The sequence below is a fragment of the Lissotriton helveticus genome, chromosome 1_1, assembly GCF_964261635.1.
Source record: "Lissotriton helveticus chromosome 1_1, aLisHel1.1, whole genome shotgun sequence".
NCBI lineage: Eukaryota > Metazoa > Chordata > Amphibia > Caudata > Salamandridae > Lissotriton > Lissotriton helveticus.
Window position 1 is genome coordinate 314,591,635 of NC_136057.1, and position 18,550 is coordinate 314,610,184.

At 47.1% G+C, this 18,550-nt stretch overlaps 1 protein-coding gene across 1 annotated transcript in view; it reads right to left on the reverse strand.

Annotated features, from left to right (window-relative positions):
* The window catches only part of MTPN (myotrophin), a 314,032-nt gene that overhangs the window by 5,468 nt on the left and 290,014 nt on the right, over positions 1-18,550 (reverse strand). The window lies entirely within an intron of this gene.

Genomic DNA, 18,550 nt, shown 5'->3' on the forward strand with positions numbered 1-18,550 from the left:
TGCACTGAACTCAAGTACTCCAAGGGTCCGTCACAAATTGCTGCATGCAACTAAGAGAACGAACAGTGTACAATAGCATCTTCCCTCTCCAACCTTTTAGAAAGATAGACATGCAGCTAAGTAAACAATCACGCAGAGAACTACTAGTGGACTTCCTGCCCCTACGTTCCAACTGGATGTTTCATTAACTGAAACTGCCCTTTAATGAACCAATGACGCCTGACATTCCAGAATCAAACAAGCATTTACAATGCAATGGTTTCGCCTTTGGAAAAGTTAGAGCTATTGGCATTGTAAATGACAAAATTTGTATTTATGTGTTGGTTTTGAAAACAGATAAATAAATGGCATTGTCATTTACATTGCCATTAGCTTAATCTCTCGCAAATCCGAGACCTACTGTACCCTACGGACGACAGCAGACAGCAATTACTACCACACACACACACACCCAGAACCACACAAACACACACACACACACCCAGAGCCAGCCACACATACCCAGAGCCAGCCACACACACCCAGAGCCAGCCACACACACACACAGCCACACACACACGCACACCCAGAGCCACAAAAGAAAACTTAATCTTGCCACATTACACACTTTAAAGAAAGCAACCATTCTTTTGATGTTATTACTGCAATTTTTTTTTTATAATGTAGTCAGGACTCAAACTGCAAATCAAACCTAAAGGCGTTGCCATTCTTTACGTAAAGAAGAGGAATCTTGACATTCCTTAAATTAATGATTCTGAGATGCAGGGTGTACCATTGAATACTACGTAAAATGTCAAAAATTAGATGATTCACAGTAAGTCTACAGAGGACATGTCCGCACGAACAACATTAGGGGGAGATTGTGGGAGGATTAACTGTATAGATGTTGCTTCTCTGGGCTTTAAGAGGGGAAGGTACATCCAGATCTACAATCCAACAGTATTTAAAAACGAACGCGGAAATGGGTCACTATCGTTAGTCCCAGTTTTCAGGTCCTTAACTTTACAGGCAAAAACACTGGCGATTTCTGAACAATGAATGTAAAAAACGGTAAGGTAAACGCTAGGAGCTTCTCACAGTGCCTGCTGGAGGTCATACATGTTCATCCAATGGTCGGCCTCTCTGCATACTGCACAGAGCAAAAGTCAAGAGTAACAGTTTTAACTGCGATTATATGTTAAAGTTTGTGAAGGCGATACTCAGCTGTTGAAATATTTACAGGAAGTAAAAGAAAAAGCTGTACTTAGAGATGAGTGGGTGTACTGTGTGTGGTGAAGTGAAGGAGATGCAAGGAAGAACATGCTGGGAACAGCGAAACGAGCTTGCTGACGAGGTAAGAGAGGAGGTGCCAGATATCCACATGAGGATTCACACATATATGGGGGAAGAGGGGCTTAAGATGTTAAACAGAGAATGCAGAGAAAAGTGGTGGAAAGTGAAGAACGGGAGTGAGACTTTCTCCCAGATGTTAGTAATGTTCAGTTCACAGTCTCATTTTCAAAGTTAAACATTTTCAATTCTAATTATTCACAAAAAAATTATTGTTACTAATTTAGCTGATGCTGTCAACAAGCACTGGCAAAGCTAATAGGCCTGTTTTGTTTTAGGTGAATGTTTGTTACACTGTGATAGGTCTGGAAGCAATAAAAGAAAGCTAAAAAGAGATTCAAAATACTGGTCAGGTGTCATCTATTGTTTCTTTTTTTGTAGTGTTATATATCACGAACGCGACCCGAGCACTTTACATGAGCACCAGTTACATTATACAAGTACACTTTTTTTCTTTTACAGATACGGTTAGATTAAGTGGTTGCCAAAAATTACAGGATGTTGTGCTGACGCCAGGACTAGAACTGGTTCCCAATTCGGCAGCTCTAGTGCCACATCCTCTCCGGGAAGCACATGGTTGTACTTCACATGTTTTTAGCCAAACACCATTTTTTAAACCAAATGTGACTACTTTCGAAACACATTAGAAACAGCAGTGTCGATAGCATGCCATCATAGTAAACGTGTACAACTTCAACAGCACAATTTGAAAGGAGCCAATTATATATCAGCCTAGAACCTACACCCACACTAAACTGCATAGACCACGCCTCTGATTACACCCCTTTTACAGAATCCACTTTTTACATCCCACTTAAAACCTTGTCCCTTACTGCCTACAATAGGGAGATAACACTCATACGAGAACAGTCACAGGGGCGTTTCAAACTCCTTACAATACTCTGCAGACTACTGCCAATCTACTTGTAACAGATCAGCTCTACTATCCTCATTCATATGATGGCCCTTACTATCCCAGGTGAGATCAGCAGTGACCGCAGACTACTCTGTTCTTGGAGACCGGAGCGGCTGGGCATTCCACTTTCATTGATTGCCGCTCAAGAAGACTGTGACCCTGCTCCTCATATACCAAGTGACTAGTGATCAGGGAGAGCTACCTGGCCATTCACTTGAAGGGTGAATATGAACATGACACCGGGATATTCTTCTCGCCACCATCCAGTCCACTCCTAGGGCAACAGAGATGCCCTGTAGTCTACATCCATCCATTCACAGGATCTATACCAAAGCAAGAACCCCACTTCACTGATGCTGTAGGGACCCTCAAGTACCCATCACCAGCCCGTTATGCATGCAGACACTCGTCCCTTTCCTGCCACCAAATCATTCCCTATTGGGGTGTCTCTCCTAACCCCAGCTCCACCCGCTCAATCCCTGCCGCCATGAACCCACACCTCCACAGGGACTCCTGGGCACCTCACCTTCAGGTCGTTCTCGGGCAGGTACTTGCACTGCCGCGCAATCTCCACATAATTATCCAGGTCTAGGGGCGCCATCTTATGAAAACAGACTGTTGCAGGCCGAAGCCGGAAGCGGCCAGGCGTCACTTCCTTTGACGGCTATAGACAGAACCGGGTCACCAGCTGTCAGCTGCTCAATTACCAGAGCTGGTAAGGGCATGAACATAGAGGAAAGGCAGCGCGATGGATAAAGAAAGGAGACTTGGATCTCTTTTGAAACAAGCACCTACGAGGACACAGGGGGCGGGAGAGGACACGGGCGGCGGGAGGAGGGCGGGAGAGGACACGAACGGCGGGAGGGGGGCGGGAGGACACGGACGGCGGGAGGGGGCGGGAGAGGACACGAACGGCGGGAGGGGGGCGGGAGAGGACACGGACGGCGGGAGGGGGCGGGAGAGGACACGGACGGCGGGAAACGTGCACAGGACAGCGAGGGGGGCGGAAAGGCACACGGAGGGGGCGGGAATGGACAGCGCATCTGAATTCACTTTCAGTGAAAGGGGAGGGAACGGGAAAAAACGTAACTCCGCCCTGGGAAAAAATCTCCGGAACGCCCCCGAATCTGGTCCGGCCTTGGACAGATCCGGCACTCAATGGCTAGCCTCCATTTATGGAGCTAGCCAATGAGAGCCGGGGGACGTTCCAGAAGTCCTTATTGTCGACATAGGATTTCACCTGCGCTGAAAAGCTGCGCAGAGCGCAGCCTTCGGCAGGCGAAACCCAAAAACTAGTTCGATTTATACAAAAGCTGGTTTCTTCAATGCAGCTAAAAAGGGCAGTGCAATCTTGTAAGCTGATGAGCAAGAAGGCTAGTGAAACCAAATCAGTTTGTAACTTTAGTAGTCTCAGGCGTTAGATTTTAATAGCTAGCATTTGAAACCAACTGCTTCCACCACCATCACGTCAGTCCTTTGCTGAAGTATAACTGAACTAAAGGCTGAGTAGGTGAGAGTTAAAGGGATGTACTACGGAATAGCGTGAGTTCTAGGACTCAGTCTGCAGGAGTTGATACCTTCCCACCGACACCCCTCTCGTTAGCTACAGCTAAGAGGAATTTCCCATTTATGGAAATGGCAATTATGAAATTCAACAATACAGCAGATTACGTTTTATTGACTACCTCTCAACAACCTGGAACTGCTTAAGATACATTCAGTTACACCTCAATTCCACAAATACACGAAGAGCATGCCAAGTTGTTATCACATGTGCTAGTCACTAACAAATGTTTCTAAACAGTACCTCTACCACGTTGACTTACTTTATAAACTTGAGCCCGCCCTAATCTGAACACCAGCATCCTATCCTATTGTGCAAACTCAACATAATGCTCACACCCCACACAGAAAACATTTATATTAGAGCTGAATAATTAAAGAAGAAAACAAGTTACTTACCTGTAACTTTGGTTCCCCAGTATTGGTAACTTTCATAGATTCCCATGCTTTTGTATCATTCCCCGTCGTCGGAATGGGAGTCTCGGTAACAAAAATACCATAGCTGTAGGTACCAAAGAAAGGAAAAAGGCCTAGGCCTCATTCCCTTTTGTAGCATATCACCCTCTTTTTGTAAAAGAGACCAAACTTAGGCATCAGCCAATCAGAAGTGCCTCACCCCTTAGAACCTTCCTGAAGGGACCTCATGAGCCTCAGATTTTCGTAGCCGTTGTATACTTAGACACCATATCTGTTGTAGGCTGAGCTTTCCTCAGGGAGGTGGGTGGGCGCTTGGGAATCTATGAAAGTTACCAATACTGGGGAACCAAAGTTACACGTAAGTAACTTGTTTTCTTACCCCAGTACTGGAACTTTCATAGATTCCATGCTTTTGTATCAGAGTAGCAAGCAGTTAGCAACAAAACCACATTTTGCGTCATAAAATTATAGCAATAGGCAACATGACAAAGATACAAAATGTGTAATACGGAAGGTGGGATAGAAAGGAAAGCTCACCAATTATTGGAAGAGGTTCCGCAGGACAGCCTGTCCTACTGCCGCATCATCTTGTTGTAAGGACTCCAAGCAGTAATGCTTGGTAAAGGTGTGAACGCTGCTCCAGGTAGCAGCTCTGCAAATGTCTTAAATCTGCACCCCCGCGAAGAGGGCTGTCGAAGCCACAGATCTTGTGGAATGTGCTCGAATCCTGCCAGTCAGAGGTTTTCCTGCAGCAGTGTGACAATGCAGAATGGCACTCGTGATCCATCTTGAAATGCCCTGTTTGGATAGCGGAAGGCCCTTGCTTGGACCCCCGAAGGCAACAAATAACTGATGATTTCCGAAATCCCTTAGTACGTTCCAAATAGAATTTCAAGCACCGTTGTACATCTAACAAATGCAATGTTCTTTCTGCTGGTGTAGCCGGTTAAGGAAAGAACGCCTTCGGAATGACCGGCTCATTCAAGTGGAAGTCCGAGGGAACCTTAGGCATAAACCTAGGATTAGTTCTCATGTTTACAGTGTTTCTTTTGAATTGGAAGAAAGGTTCTTGGAAAGTCAAGGCCTGCAATTCTCCAACACGCCTAGCCGACGTGAGAGCGAGGAGGAGAGCCAATGTCCATGAAAGGTACTTCATGTCAGAACGATAGGTTCAAATGGGCCTTTCATAAGTTGGAAAAGGACTAGATTTAAATGCCATGTAGGAGGAGGCGGTCTCACTGGTGGATAGAGTCTGAACAAGCCCTTAAGAAATTGCTTGACAATTCTGGAAGACCACACGGAAGGCCCAGACCCAGTCCTTCTGAACCTCGATATTGCCGCCAAATGGACTTTAATCGATGAATGGGCTAGTCCCGACTTGGCCAAGGACAGCAGATAAGGCAGGAGCTGATGAGGCTTGGAAGTGAAAGGATCAATGTTTTCTCTCCTACACCAGCAACAAAATCTTTTCCACTTAAGACAGTAAGTCCTATTCGTTGAAGGAGCCCTTGCATGGGAAAGGACCTCCTTAATCTCTCTTGATATAGGTAGATTCATAACCTCTCGCTGCTCAGGAGCCATGCAGTCAGGTGTAATGACTGTGGATCTGGGTGCCAAACTTGTCCTTCGGACATTGTGAGGAGATCTGGTCAAGGAGAGGAAGAGGAGGAGCTAGCGACAACAGATGGAGTTCCGTGTACCAGAACTGTCTCGGCCAAGCAGGGGCTATCAGGATCATTCTGCACGGCTCCACTTTGATCTTCCTGATGAGCCGTGGGATCAGAGGTATGGGAGGAAAGGCGTAGACAAATGTCCTTGACCATGCTATCGAAAGCGCATTCCCCAGAGAACCTCGATGGTGAAGCCTGCTTGCATAAGACCGGCATTTCTTGTTGGTCGGTGTGGCAAAAAGATCCACCTCCGGTCTGCCCCACTGGCTGAAGACCTCCTCCAGAACTCGCTGATTCAATTCCCATTCGTGGCTGACTGAGGATGACCTGCTCAGTCTGTCGGCGTTTTCGTTTAGGATCCCTGGCAAGTGTTCTGCCTTCAGCGATATCCCCTGAAGGATCGCCCATTCCCAGATCTGTTGAGCTTCTTGCGACAATGGATGAGATCTGGTACCTCCTTTGTTCACATAGTGCATGGCCGTGGTGTTGTCCGTCCTGATAAGCACTTGCGAACCTTCCAGGCGAGGAAGAAAAGCTTGCAGAGCCAGTTTTATCGCACTTAGCTCTAAAAGGTTGATGTGGCAGAAGCTCCAACACGCTTCTACTCATCCCACTAAGAGCTCGGAAACAAAAAACCAGAAGGAAATCCTTCGCGGGTAATGCGCCCAAAATTTGGAACTCCATCCCTCCCCACATCAGACTGACCCCCTCCTTCCCGAAATTCAAGAAACTTCTAAAAGCCCTCTTCCTAGAGCGCTCTCGACCGTAAAGATGAACCTACAATGGACTGAAGAAGGCTTATATTGATTTCCCACCTCCGGGAATCACGCTCCGGTACTGTTGTCATTCTGACGCTGATTTACTTAACCAAAGATGCTTTGTCTGTATTTTCTTCTTTGCTCCTATTTTCCGTTCAGATATTCTTTGCATACAATTTGTACATGCTGTGAAGCGCTCCGATACCTCCGGGTCCAGCTAGCGCTATACAAAACTTAAATAAATAAATAAATAAAATGTGGAGACGTTTCTCCTGGGGCGACCAATGACCGCTGACATGCAGGTCTTGCATCACTGCTCCCCAACCCTCCAATGACGCGTCCGTTGTTACTACTTGTGGAGACGGGTCGCTTACGAAGGATAGACCTTGGGACAAGTTGTCTTGATCTGTCCACCATAAGGCCGCTTCCCTCATCATTGGAGTGATGGTCACCTTGTCCTCGAATGAACCGTGGACCTTTTTCCACTGGTTGTCTAGTTGCTCCTGCAGAGGACGCATTATTAGTCTGCAATGGGGAATTAGGGGAATACATGATGAAATCACTCCCAGTAGAGACTTGTAGCGGCGTACTCAAAGACACCTTCTTCTTTGTAAGTCCCGAGCCAAGGTCTGTAATTTCTCCCTCCTTTCCGGAGTAGGGAAGGCTCTTGAGAGCTTTGAATCCAAGATGGCTCCCAGGAAACGAGCCTTTCTGGACGGGACCAGGGAGGACTTTTCGTTGTTTAGAGCGAGTCCCAGATTCTGAAACAAATTTGTACAAGCCTGAACAGCGTCCAGCGCTGCCTCCCTGGACGGAGCTTTCAGCAACCAGTCGTCCAGGTAGGGGAAGACTTGGAAATGGTTCCTTCGCAGGAAAGCTGCTACTGGCGCCAGCACCTTTATAAAAATCCTCGGGGCTGCGCGGAGTCCAAAGGGTAAAACCCTGAACTGAAAATGGCTCTTGGCTACTGTGAATCGCAGAAACCTTCTGTGTGCTGGGTGAATCGGGACATGGAAGTACGCATCCTCGAGATCGAGCGTGGCCATAAAATCCCCCGGACTGATAAGCTTCAAGATGTCCTGGAGAGAGACCATCCGGAAGGACAGGGAGATGAGATAGGTGTTTAGCTCCCTGAGGTCTAAAATGGGGCGCCATTTCTCTAGCGTCTTCCTCACCAGGAAGAACCTGGAATAGAATCCTTGTCCCTTTTGATTTGAGGGGACCGGCTCGATCGCTCCCTTCCGGAGCATCTGTTGGTCCTCGAGCCGCAGGAGACGCTGGTGTTTCGATGGAATGGCTGCCGGGGGCTTGGGTGGAGGGACTTGCGTAAATTCCAAGGTATGCCCTTTCCGAATGATGTTGAGCACCCAACGGTCCGATGTTATCCTGGACCAGTTTTGAAGGTATTTGGTTACCCTGCCTCCAACTGATGATCTCTTGGAGGAGGGTCCAGTAGGAAGAGCCAGGAGGCCGCTATTGGCGCTTGGACGAATGTCGTCCTCGTCCAGCCGGTTTCCCCTTATTGTAAGGCCTGGAATAGTTTGTAGACTGGCCCTGTCTCTGTTGATAAGGCTGACGGTATTGCTGGGGACCTGAGCCCGTGGAGGAATAGCGCTGCTGTTGATAGAATCCCCTGTAATCACTACCTCTGCCTCTGGATCCCTTAAAAGGAGACTTGCGGTATTGAAGGGTCCCCAAGGACCTGGCAGTCTCTGTGTCCTTTTTTATTTCCTGAAGAGTGTCATCAATCAGTTTCCTGAATAATGCTTCACCATCAAAGGGAAGATGCAGGACCTTGTTTTGGATCTCAGGCCGAAACCAAGTGGCCTTGAGCCATCCTTGGCGAAGGAGGACTGCCGCCCCCGCCAAGGAACGAAACGCTGTTGTTGCAATGTCCATTGCACAGTCAATGATCTCCATTGACGTCGCTTCTCCCTCTTGCAAGATCTTTTTGCCTCTGATGTTCACTCCGGAGGCAGCTGGTCAAGGTACGGGGCGACATAACACCAAAGCTGGCGGTCGTATCTACCCAAGATCGCCAGGGCATTCGCAGCTCGCACTAGAAGGCTCGCCATCGATGAGAATCTCTTCCCCGCATTATCCAATCTCCGCCCTTCCTTGTCCGGAGGAGTTGTTAAGGGGGCAGAGGTGTTACAGAATTTCCTCTGCGCTGCCTATGAGATAACTGAGTCTGGTCTTGGATGACCCGTTAAGGCCGCCGGTCCATCGTCGGGTGCCCTGTATTTCTTATACAGACACGGTAGCACAGGGACCACCGTCGCTGGGTTCTTCATAGCCTTTAGGCCCTCCTTCCACAGATGATCTACAATAGGAATTGACCTAGTTGTTTTCCTAAAGGGTTCCTTGAAATCAAATAGGAAACAATCCGTAGCCACCTTAGACATGGCCAATTTGAACCTGCCAGCTGCTCTTTCCATCAGCTGATGGAAGCCCCCAATGTCCGCTGGCGGGGAATCAACCGGATCCGGAACTGGTGATGAGGGATCCGGAATGATATATTCATCATATTCAGTAGTATGAACAGAGTCATGATCCGACTGTTGATCCTCATCCGAGGAATCATCATGGGCATCTGCCAGCCCGGAGGAATCCTGTGGAAAGGATGTTTGAGGCTGAGGAGAAACTGGAGCCGGTAAACTTGGCATCACCGATGAGGCAGAAATCACTGTAGGCGCAGCAGGCGCCGTCGGGACCAGAATTGGCCTATTCGCCTTAGATTTGTAGTCCTGCAGCATCTTATGCAGATCCTGAAGAAAAGAAGATGGCACTGTAACCATATCCTGCCCAGAATGGTGTTGCAACTGGGCCGTCTGATGATGACCAACTTCCTCCTGGTCGTATTCGCCCTCAGAGTCCGTCTCCTGGCATTTGACTAGAAGTTGGGAGGGACTATTGGCATAGCTGTACGAGTCCTGGTCATCCTCCTCTGACTCCCCTTCTTGAAAGAGCATGGTTGGTAGCAGGGGGGACACTGTCCTCGGAGAAGTCATCTCCGGCGTGATTCTTGTTACGGAAATCATAATTCTCTTTTCAGAGGACAATACCGTCGACGGTTCCGTCGTCGACGGTTGTACACACGTCGACGAGATCGGGGTCGTGGATGTCGTCGATGATGAAACTGTCGACGCTCCAGCTGTCGTCAAAGTCGTCGTCGTCAACGCCCTCGTCGACGAGACCGTCGTCGTGGTCACCATTATCGTCGGCGACGCTGTAACCTTCGTCGTCGTCGGCAAATCTCCCGTCGACGCTGATGAACCTGCCATTGACTGTTCCTTCATCGACGAATCCCCCGTCGACGGGATCGTCGACATCAATTTCGATTTCTTCGTCGACGGAACCTCCGCCGTCGACGTCTTCGTCGTCGAGGACTTAGAACTCCTCTCAGAAGACTGGGAAGAAGGTTTCTTGAAGGCTGAGGCAGTCTTCTCACCTTTGGAAGGCGTAGCAGGTCCTACCCTCTCCTTTTCACCTCGGTGAGGAGATTTGCTGGGACCCAGGCTCTCAGACTCACTGGGGGTCTTTTTTGAGGCCTTAGAAGATCGCTCCACAGAAGGAGAAGGGGAACCCCCTACCCCTCTTCACTGACCTTCTTGAGGAAGACATCGACGCTGCATCCTCACCGTCACTAGAGACAGTCTCCCTCCTGGATTTCAGCTTCTGGAGCCGTGTCAGAAGTCTACCCGCACGGTCCCGGAGGGTCTTGGTCGAAAAGGTCCGCAGCCTGGCGGTCAGGATAGTGGCAATATATGCAGTCCTTGTGCTTATCCTCCACAAAAAGCCTTTTCATGCCACAGGTGGAACATGGCTTGAAAATGGCCTTTTTCTTCTCCATATCAGACATCCTGGAAGGCAGCTAACATTCCTGAAGTGAGTCTGAAAAGATTCTGAAGAAAAAATCCTGAAGAAATTCCTTGAAGAGTAGAAGTTGAGCAGAGCTCAAAGGAGACTCCCTAAGCACAACGTGCGGTAGAAAATCTGAGGCTCTGAGGTCCTTCAGGAAGGTTCTAAGGGGTGAGGCACTTCCGATTGGCTGATGCCTAAGTTTGGTCTCTTTTACAAAAATGCTACAAAAGGGAATGAGGCCTAGGCCTTTTTCCTTTATCTTTTGTACCTACAGCTATGGTATTTTTGTTACCGAGACTCCCATTCCGATGACGGGGAATGATACAAAAGCATGGGAATCTATGAAAGTTCCAATACTGGGGTAACTATGCCTGTAGGGGAGTTAAGTGCTATTAGGATAAGATTTATGGCATCTATGACTACATCTCCATGAAGTGATGCAATGGGTGGAAAATCTATGACGAATGCAATGCCTGTATAGACTTTGGAGTCAACAATTAGAAAAGTAAACGAACTGGCTGGTGTATCATCTGAATTTCAGATGAGGGACTGCAAAAAAAATAGTAACGTCGTTATAAGTATTACAGAAATCTGTAAAGCAACTGTATTCTTCAAGGTATTCCCTTCCAACTGCTCTCTTCAAGGTATTCTCTTCCAACTGTAATCTTCGGGGAATTCTCTTCTCCTAAACCATTTAATCAATGCAAACCCAAGGTCACAAACAACTGCCTACATTTCCTCTGACTGAAGTTACTAACTAGGCACTGTACTGAATACCACCTTCGTTATACCTTCTACCTAAGGGATACAGGAGAGCCAGGAAGCTGCCTGGAAGATTAAATCATGCAGATGAAAAACAGACACCACAATAAGAATGAGTTGGGAATTTCCACCAAGGATTATATTTAAATTTTTGGTATAGTTATAAAAAGTAGAAACAGCATGCTTGCCATAAGCTTTCATCCTGTGCGCCAAAACAGCACAAAGATACATTTTAAAGTGTTACAATGAAGGGGCTACCTAGTCATGAACATATAGCATTTCAGTACAAACAATAAAAGTAGGGGAATTTCTCCGTTTTAAACACTGGGCCTGTCTAGTTTTGGCTTTGGTGGTGATCTTTAGTCAGTATTCTTAAAGTACCAGCTTTCTAGAGTGGAGGCTTACATAAATAAGGCAGGTTACATAAGCTGGGGTGAGGAATCCCGTTTTGGGGATTAGAAGCATTGCAGTACCAGAGACCACATCTGCTAAACGTGACAAAACACAAATTAAGTCAGATTGGTCTAAGTTGGTTTTGTCACTGTCACCGTGGCCTTCCAGCTTCTTCAGAAGAGGAAGAGGGAAAGAGTACTCTTGATGGTTCAAAAGAAATTAACCTCCCCATGTTGTAGAGAAATAAAGTGGGAACCTTACTTTTTTTTAAACAATTGTATTTATAACTTTACTCGAGCACAGAGATATTCACTACATAAAGAATATTATCAGTACAATTAGTCCAAGTTATTACATCACTTATATTCAACAATACATTGAATGGGAAGAAAAGATATATAGCATACATCAACATCCTGGACTGATTGATTAGCATGGACATAAATCTACTAGTCCATCTATCTTAATGTACTTTCCATCACATATGTTCTCTACATCTCTGTACGAAATAAACTCTTTCTTTAGGGCAGGTCACTCACATATGCAACATTGTGTCAGGAACATTACACCCCTCCCAACACAAGGCAGAGTTTCCAAACTGATTTAAACTGAACGGGGACACAAATATAAAGTTGAATTTTATAAAAAAACTACATTGAAAAATTGTGAGCAGATATATGCTTTAGCCACTCTCCACCAACCCTAGTCAGGGATTTCCAGACGCAATTCCTTCTTCCAGTTACTCCGATAGGTAAGCTTGTTCTGCAATTGCAGCCTTTGGTGGTTTGATTCGGAGAAGAAAAGTGCTACTGGTGTTTCGTTCTGCAGTGCTTGTTCTCTGATCTCTTCAATGCCGCAATGCGATAATGGTCTAAAGCATACTTTTCCACTGAGTAGCTCACGAGCTACTGATAGCTCTTTAGCTGCTCGAGAGTAACTCTCCCCTGTGTGTAACCCAACCTAGTAAATGAATATTTTTTTGGGTTGAATTAGCCATGTTTACAAAATTGAAAAGGATAGATTTACAAGTTTAAAGTATCTATTTTCATAACTGATAAGTGAATATTTGCAGAAAAAGCATTTTAAAGGCAGATATATAAACGGTAATTCATGGTGCATTGGGGACCCTTATTGCCAATGTTCTTCTCAGTAGCCGCGGACATTGTGTAGATCACTGCTATAACATGACGCGGCATTCAGCATTAACCCTGATGAAGCTTTTTGGCACTTTTGGTGGTGACCTTCCCCGACAGGTCCGAGTCTAGCGGGTTGGCCAGGCCCACCCAAACATGAGCCTGGCCCACCCAAACAGGAGCCTTGGCCCTCAGCAGTGAGGGCTGGAAGGCAGGCGCGCAACGCGCAGGTCGTGTGTGTCAGCCCGGGCTAAGACAGCTTTCCCGGGCGCACACACAGTTTTTGAGATTATCGCAGCCCCGCACCCGAGTACTTCAAAGGTCTTTAAAGACCATTAACATGTTAACTGAGGCTTTGTTTAGTTTTTCACCCCTTCGTCTCGGCATGACAAAAGGTGACAAATCCTTTCTTTGACACTGCTAACCTTTGCCTCCTGTCCTGCTGCGTTGATATTTCTTTTTCTATGCAGCTCAGGAGAAAGAAGTTTGATTATTCTTAGTAACCATTCCTAACCCCTGCAGTGGCTTTATCACATCAGGCTGTGACACAAAGTTTGACTAATGGAGTAGGTAAGAGAATGTGTTACTACATTTTTTTCTTTTTAGGTCGAGCTAGAAAGCAATGCAAAGCATTGCCTAGCTCGACAACTAATGTTGCTGACTTCTGGGAATGTGAGACACGAGTCGGCCGCGCACTTTTTCTGTCTCAGATTTGTCCTTGTGAGGGCGCTTTTGCTGCTGGCTGCTTGATGTGTGGGCGCGCTTTCGCTTAACGCACTCACACACACGTGCATACACACACAGACACGCGCATGCACACACACGCAGCAGGCACACACGCGGAAGGCACACACACGGCAGGCACACACACGGCAGGCACACACACCCCTCCCCCCCTTACCTCACCGGGCTCTTTTGTTGCTGGAATCCCTGTTTTCTTGTGGGCTCCTTCTGCTCGGCTCCCGATGGATGGGCGGGCGGGCGCGACGCGGCTAGGGGCTCCAGAGCATGGACAGGCTGACAACTTCCAGCCTGCTAACTTTCTGCTGCTCCGGCGGGACCTGCGGTGCACGAGCTGGTCAAGACAGCGGCTGCGCAGGATTTGTAGCCCCTGCCCTTCGGCCACCTCCGGGACTCCGCCCTGCTAGCGCGCCATTGGCTGAGCGCCCCTCAGCGCTGGTTATTGAGAAAGAGGCGGAAGCGCTGGAGGAAGGGGTAATGCTTGTTCTTCTTTTCGTTCATATTTTTGGTACATCTACAAAACTATATCCATAGCTTAATGCTGAACGTTGTTTCTACATTATCATTTTATTGACGAAGGTGTATTCGATAAACATGAGCGGGGGGAGGGGAGGGGGGTTGCAGCCCACTCATCCCCCAAGGAAAAACACCAAACTTCTCGAACTGCCAGCTTAAAAGAAATCTTCCATGAAGTACCACAGCTCGGCGGGTATCTGCGCCTGCACAAACATCGCCAGCAGACCGCAGGTTCGAATCCCACCCGGCAATATAGTGCGATTGAATATTGACACACACATGCTGACCTGCAACAGGCCACACACATCAAGACAGTGTTGTAAAAGCGCAGCGAACATAGTCAGACTGCCTCCGTTTGCGCAGTAGGGCTGGCACAGGGTCAGTCTCGCGTCAGAGGGGCCAGAGCAGCCGTTAGTGCAGGGAAAGTCAGTCATGTGTCTGAGGGTCTGCCTGGGAAGCGCAGCCGGTAGGGATGAAACAGTCAATAGCATGTTCCTTTCAAGGATACTGGGACTTAGGAAGAGACAGTCCAGGCAGCCCAGTGTTTCTAAACAGCCGAGGTAGTCAGGCACATTCTGGCGGCGTCTCTCAGAGACGGAGTCAGTGACTTTGCACGGGTTGCCTGCCCCGTGACTGACTGCCTGCCTCGTCCCCAGCACACATGCAAATGCGAGGTGTGGGGTCGCTCACCTAGCAGCAGCAGTAGGGACCCCCTGCAGGCAGGTCCCGGGTCCGAGTTGCTGCCCCCTGCAGGTGACACCATCTTCATGCAGTCCAGCACCCAGAAGAGGTGAGACAAGAGCCTGAACGCCGAGTCAGAATGCAGGAGACTGTCAAAGGCAAAGGATAAAAATAGTGCAACGGTAGGTAAAGGCCGGAGCCCGAGCAGTTCGCAGGGCGAGTCTGTCTAAAGTTTTAAAAGGGAAATAAAGTCCACGGGCCATCTCCCTTCCCCCAACCCCTCATTCCTCTCTGGTGCTCGCTGCTAAGCCACCTCTCTCCCCACCTCTCCCTTCTGTCCCTCCTCCTCTCTCACTTTCTCTCTCTCCTTCTCGTCAGCGCTCTGTCTCCATCCTCTCTCTATACCTTCTCTCTTCCTCTCCCCTGTCTCCCCTTGCTTTTCCTCTCCCTTCTCTCTCGCTGCTGACCACCCCCCTCTCCTCAGTCTCTTGACGAGGCGCCGCTGAGAGAGCCGGCCGCCCAGATGCGCACTGCAGCCCGTGCCAGTCCCTGCAGTGCACGCGCTCCGCATCTCCAGGCGTCAGAGGTGGAGCTGCCGGACAGGCACTGCCTCCCCCTGCCAGGGCTATGCGCTTCACAGCCCAGGAGATGCTGGGAAGAACAAGCATTTGCAATGCAATAGGTCTCGCAGTTGTGAGAGTTTGAGCTATTGGCATTGTAAATGGCAATGCCTTTTATTACGTGTTCGTTTTTAAAACATAAATGAAAGGCATTGTCATTTACAATGCCAATAGCTTAAACTCCCGCAAATGCGAGACCTATTGCATTGCAAATGCTTGTTAAAATCTGCACTGGCCCAGCAGGACACATACTCCGTGTGTGCTTCATTTAAACAGTTTTTATCATTATCATGGCCAATGCAGGACACCAATAAGACATTACAAAATGCCCAGATAACGCTGGTGATTAATGATCCTGCTGGAGAGCACTCTTTTGTCTGTTAGTAGTTTTTAAATGCAGATGAACTTTTCTTGTATCTGGATAGTTCATTGGGTTACTGCCTTTGTCACAGAGATCCTTGTGTTACTTGGAGTTCAGAAGTTACAATCGTATCATAGGACAGTGACCTATGAACTGTCATCTAAGAGCTGCCTACAAACATGAATGGTATAGTTAGAACTTGCTTTTTTTGTTTTGTGATATAGTTAGAACTTCCCCAGTCTTTCATTATTCTAATGTTGCTAAAATGAGTATGTTTGGGCAGATATACATTTTTATCAGTAAAGCTGACCCCCATGGAATACTCTTTAAATCCTAAGGTTGTGTTTCCCCATACCAAACCCTTTCAAAATATACTCCCCACCATTATGGATGACACGGGATTCAAAGTCAAAGTCAAAAGGTAACTTTATTTCGATTGAATTTACAATCATAAAAAGTGTATTTAAAACAAATGTTTTACAACATTATAAAAATCAAGTTGCTCATTGATTACTAAAGGAGGCAAGGCATTATTGCTACAAAGCAGTGAAAAAATCATTCAAATTCAAGTAAGCACTGACACTCTATGCACAAGGCTAATATCACAGTAGTCAATAAAATATTAGGGAACAGTTGCCAGTAATTGGGAATGAGTTTTCAAACAGGCTTTGAGATAGCAGGCTACAGTTTTGGCGACATACGGGGTGTCTAAGTATTGAAGTGCCAGAAGAGCCGGTCTGCATCTTCTCAATCCTAAGTGCCGGAGGAGTGGGACCAACCATCGTTTCCGCGGGGACTCATAAAAGCTGCAGAAAAGGGTTACATGCAGGGTTGACTGGCGAGTACGACCATCACAAGGACAGTTTGTTAATTCCCGTGACCAGTCTGAGGGCACAGGCAGTGAAACAAGGCGATAAAATACATCAAACCGAAATCTGGTTAAAACATATCTCTCATAATTTGACAGAAAAAAAAGACAGATACGGTTGAATGCCATAGGAGGATTGAATCATCGTTAAATGTACATTTGACTTTTTGGCAAGTTCTGAGCACAGACGTAGGTCGCTTAAGTGGGCAGCACATAACTTTTTCAGGGATTTTCTAGGTATGTCCAATAAAGATTCAGGGTCAGTGAAATATGCAGGGCAATTCAAATCAGTCAAAAATTTAGAAACATATAACAGCCAAGGAATCTTTTTCCAGTGGGACAGAGTGAGACAGTCAGATATTAGTGACCTAGTTAGATGACATTGCTCCTGGGTCCATATTCGGTGCCATAGTAGAATCGGCTGGTATCTAATGATGTCAGTCAGATACTCCCAACCGAGTTCCACGTGGGCACCGTAAGTAGGAGCACTCCGGGGGAGGGCTAATATATATTTCAGAAAATCGTTTTCTATAATTTGAAGCTCATCTGCAGACACATAGCCCCAAACTCCAGCCCCGTATATAGCCACGCTCATGCATTTAGCTTGATAGATCTTCAAAATCACAGTAGGGGCGGGCTTGCCCAATTTCCTAGAGAATGAGGTCAATGCTGATGTTGTGCGTTGGAACTGCAATTTTTTGCTTAATATGGCAGGTTTCCAGGACAGATGTTTATCAATAAGAATACCTAAGTAAGGGTAGGTGTTGGCAGTTTCTAACCTAGTCTTCTCAATAAAGAGGGATTTGCATTTTTTGGCTTTCTTGCCAATATTCATAACGAAAGTCTTGGACACGGGATTCATACACCTTGTAATCCTCATTGGCTTATGTGACATTCCCTATAGGCTGATTTACATACTTGTATGATTCATTGTCTCTGTATAATGTGTGTGTGATGTAAAGTACTGACACACACTACACTGATATGAGTAGCGCTATACAACAAATGAAATGCATATGAGAGAGGGGCTAGGTAAAGATGAGGGGCACTGTTGGAGGGTGTCAGTGAGGGAATCCGAGGAGGAGGTAGTGGGAGGGACTATGGAGCAATGAGGGGCACTGGTGGAGGATGACAGAGAGGGAATCCGAAGAAGAGGTCATGGGGTGGAGGGGGAGCTAGGGAGAGATGAGGGGCAAGGGTGGTAGTGAGGGAGTCAGAAGAGGAGGTCATCAGTGGGAGGGGCTACATAGAGATAAGGGGTACTGGTCTCCAAGGAGGAGGTCATGAGGGGGAGGGGCTATGAGGGGCACTTGTGGCGTGAGGCAATCCGAGGAGGAGGTCAATAGGGGGGGTCATGGAGAGATGAGGGGCACTGTTGGAAGGTGATAGTAAAGGTATTTACGGAGAAAGAGGTTATTGGTGTGGCGCCCAAAAAAACTTTTGCATCAGTGATAAAGCCGGCCCTGTCATGGCCTTTCTGTTTTTGTTTATTTAATTAGCAGTCGGGTCATAAGGGCTACTGTGGAACATACTTTAAATTTCAACTAATTATATTTACTGCTATATTCAATGTTTTAAGTTTGAAGGTGATTTTTCTAATGTTTTTACCTGGCAAAATGAAAGTGGAGCCCGATGGTGCCTGATATGGGGCTGGGGCCCAAGGTCAGCTGTGAGATAAGGTGCACTGGAGAGGAGTAATGGATATTCAAGCCTGTAAGGGAGTGTGTTGCAGAGTCTGGGGTCAGGTGGAGAGAGTAATGAAGAGGGATTCTCCCTGAAGGCTCGCACAGAGGGAGCCCGAGAAGTGTCACTTGCCTGATACCCCCACCTCAGAAACCTCTTCCCATCAAAGAAATATTACATGGAAAATACACTTTTTGAGAGTGATAACATTTAGAAAGAGATTTGTAAAAGAGTGCATTTTACTGGGCCTTGCAAGAGTAAGAAGATATAAAGGA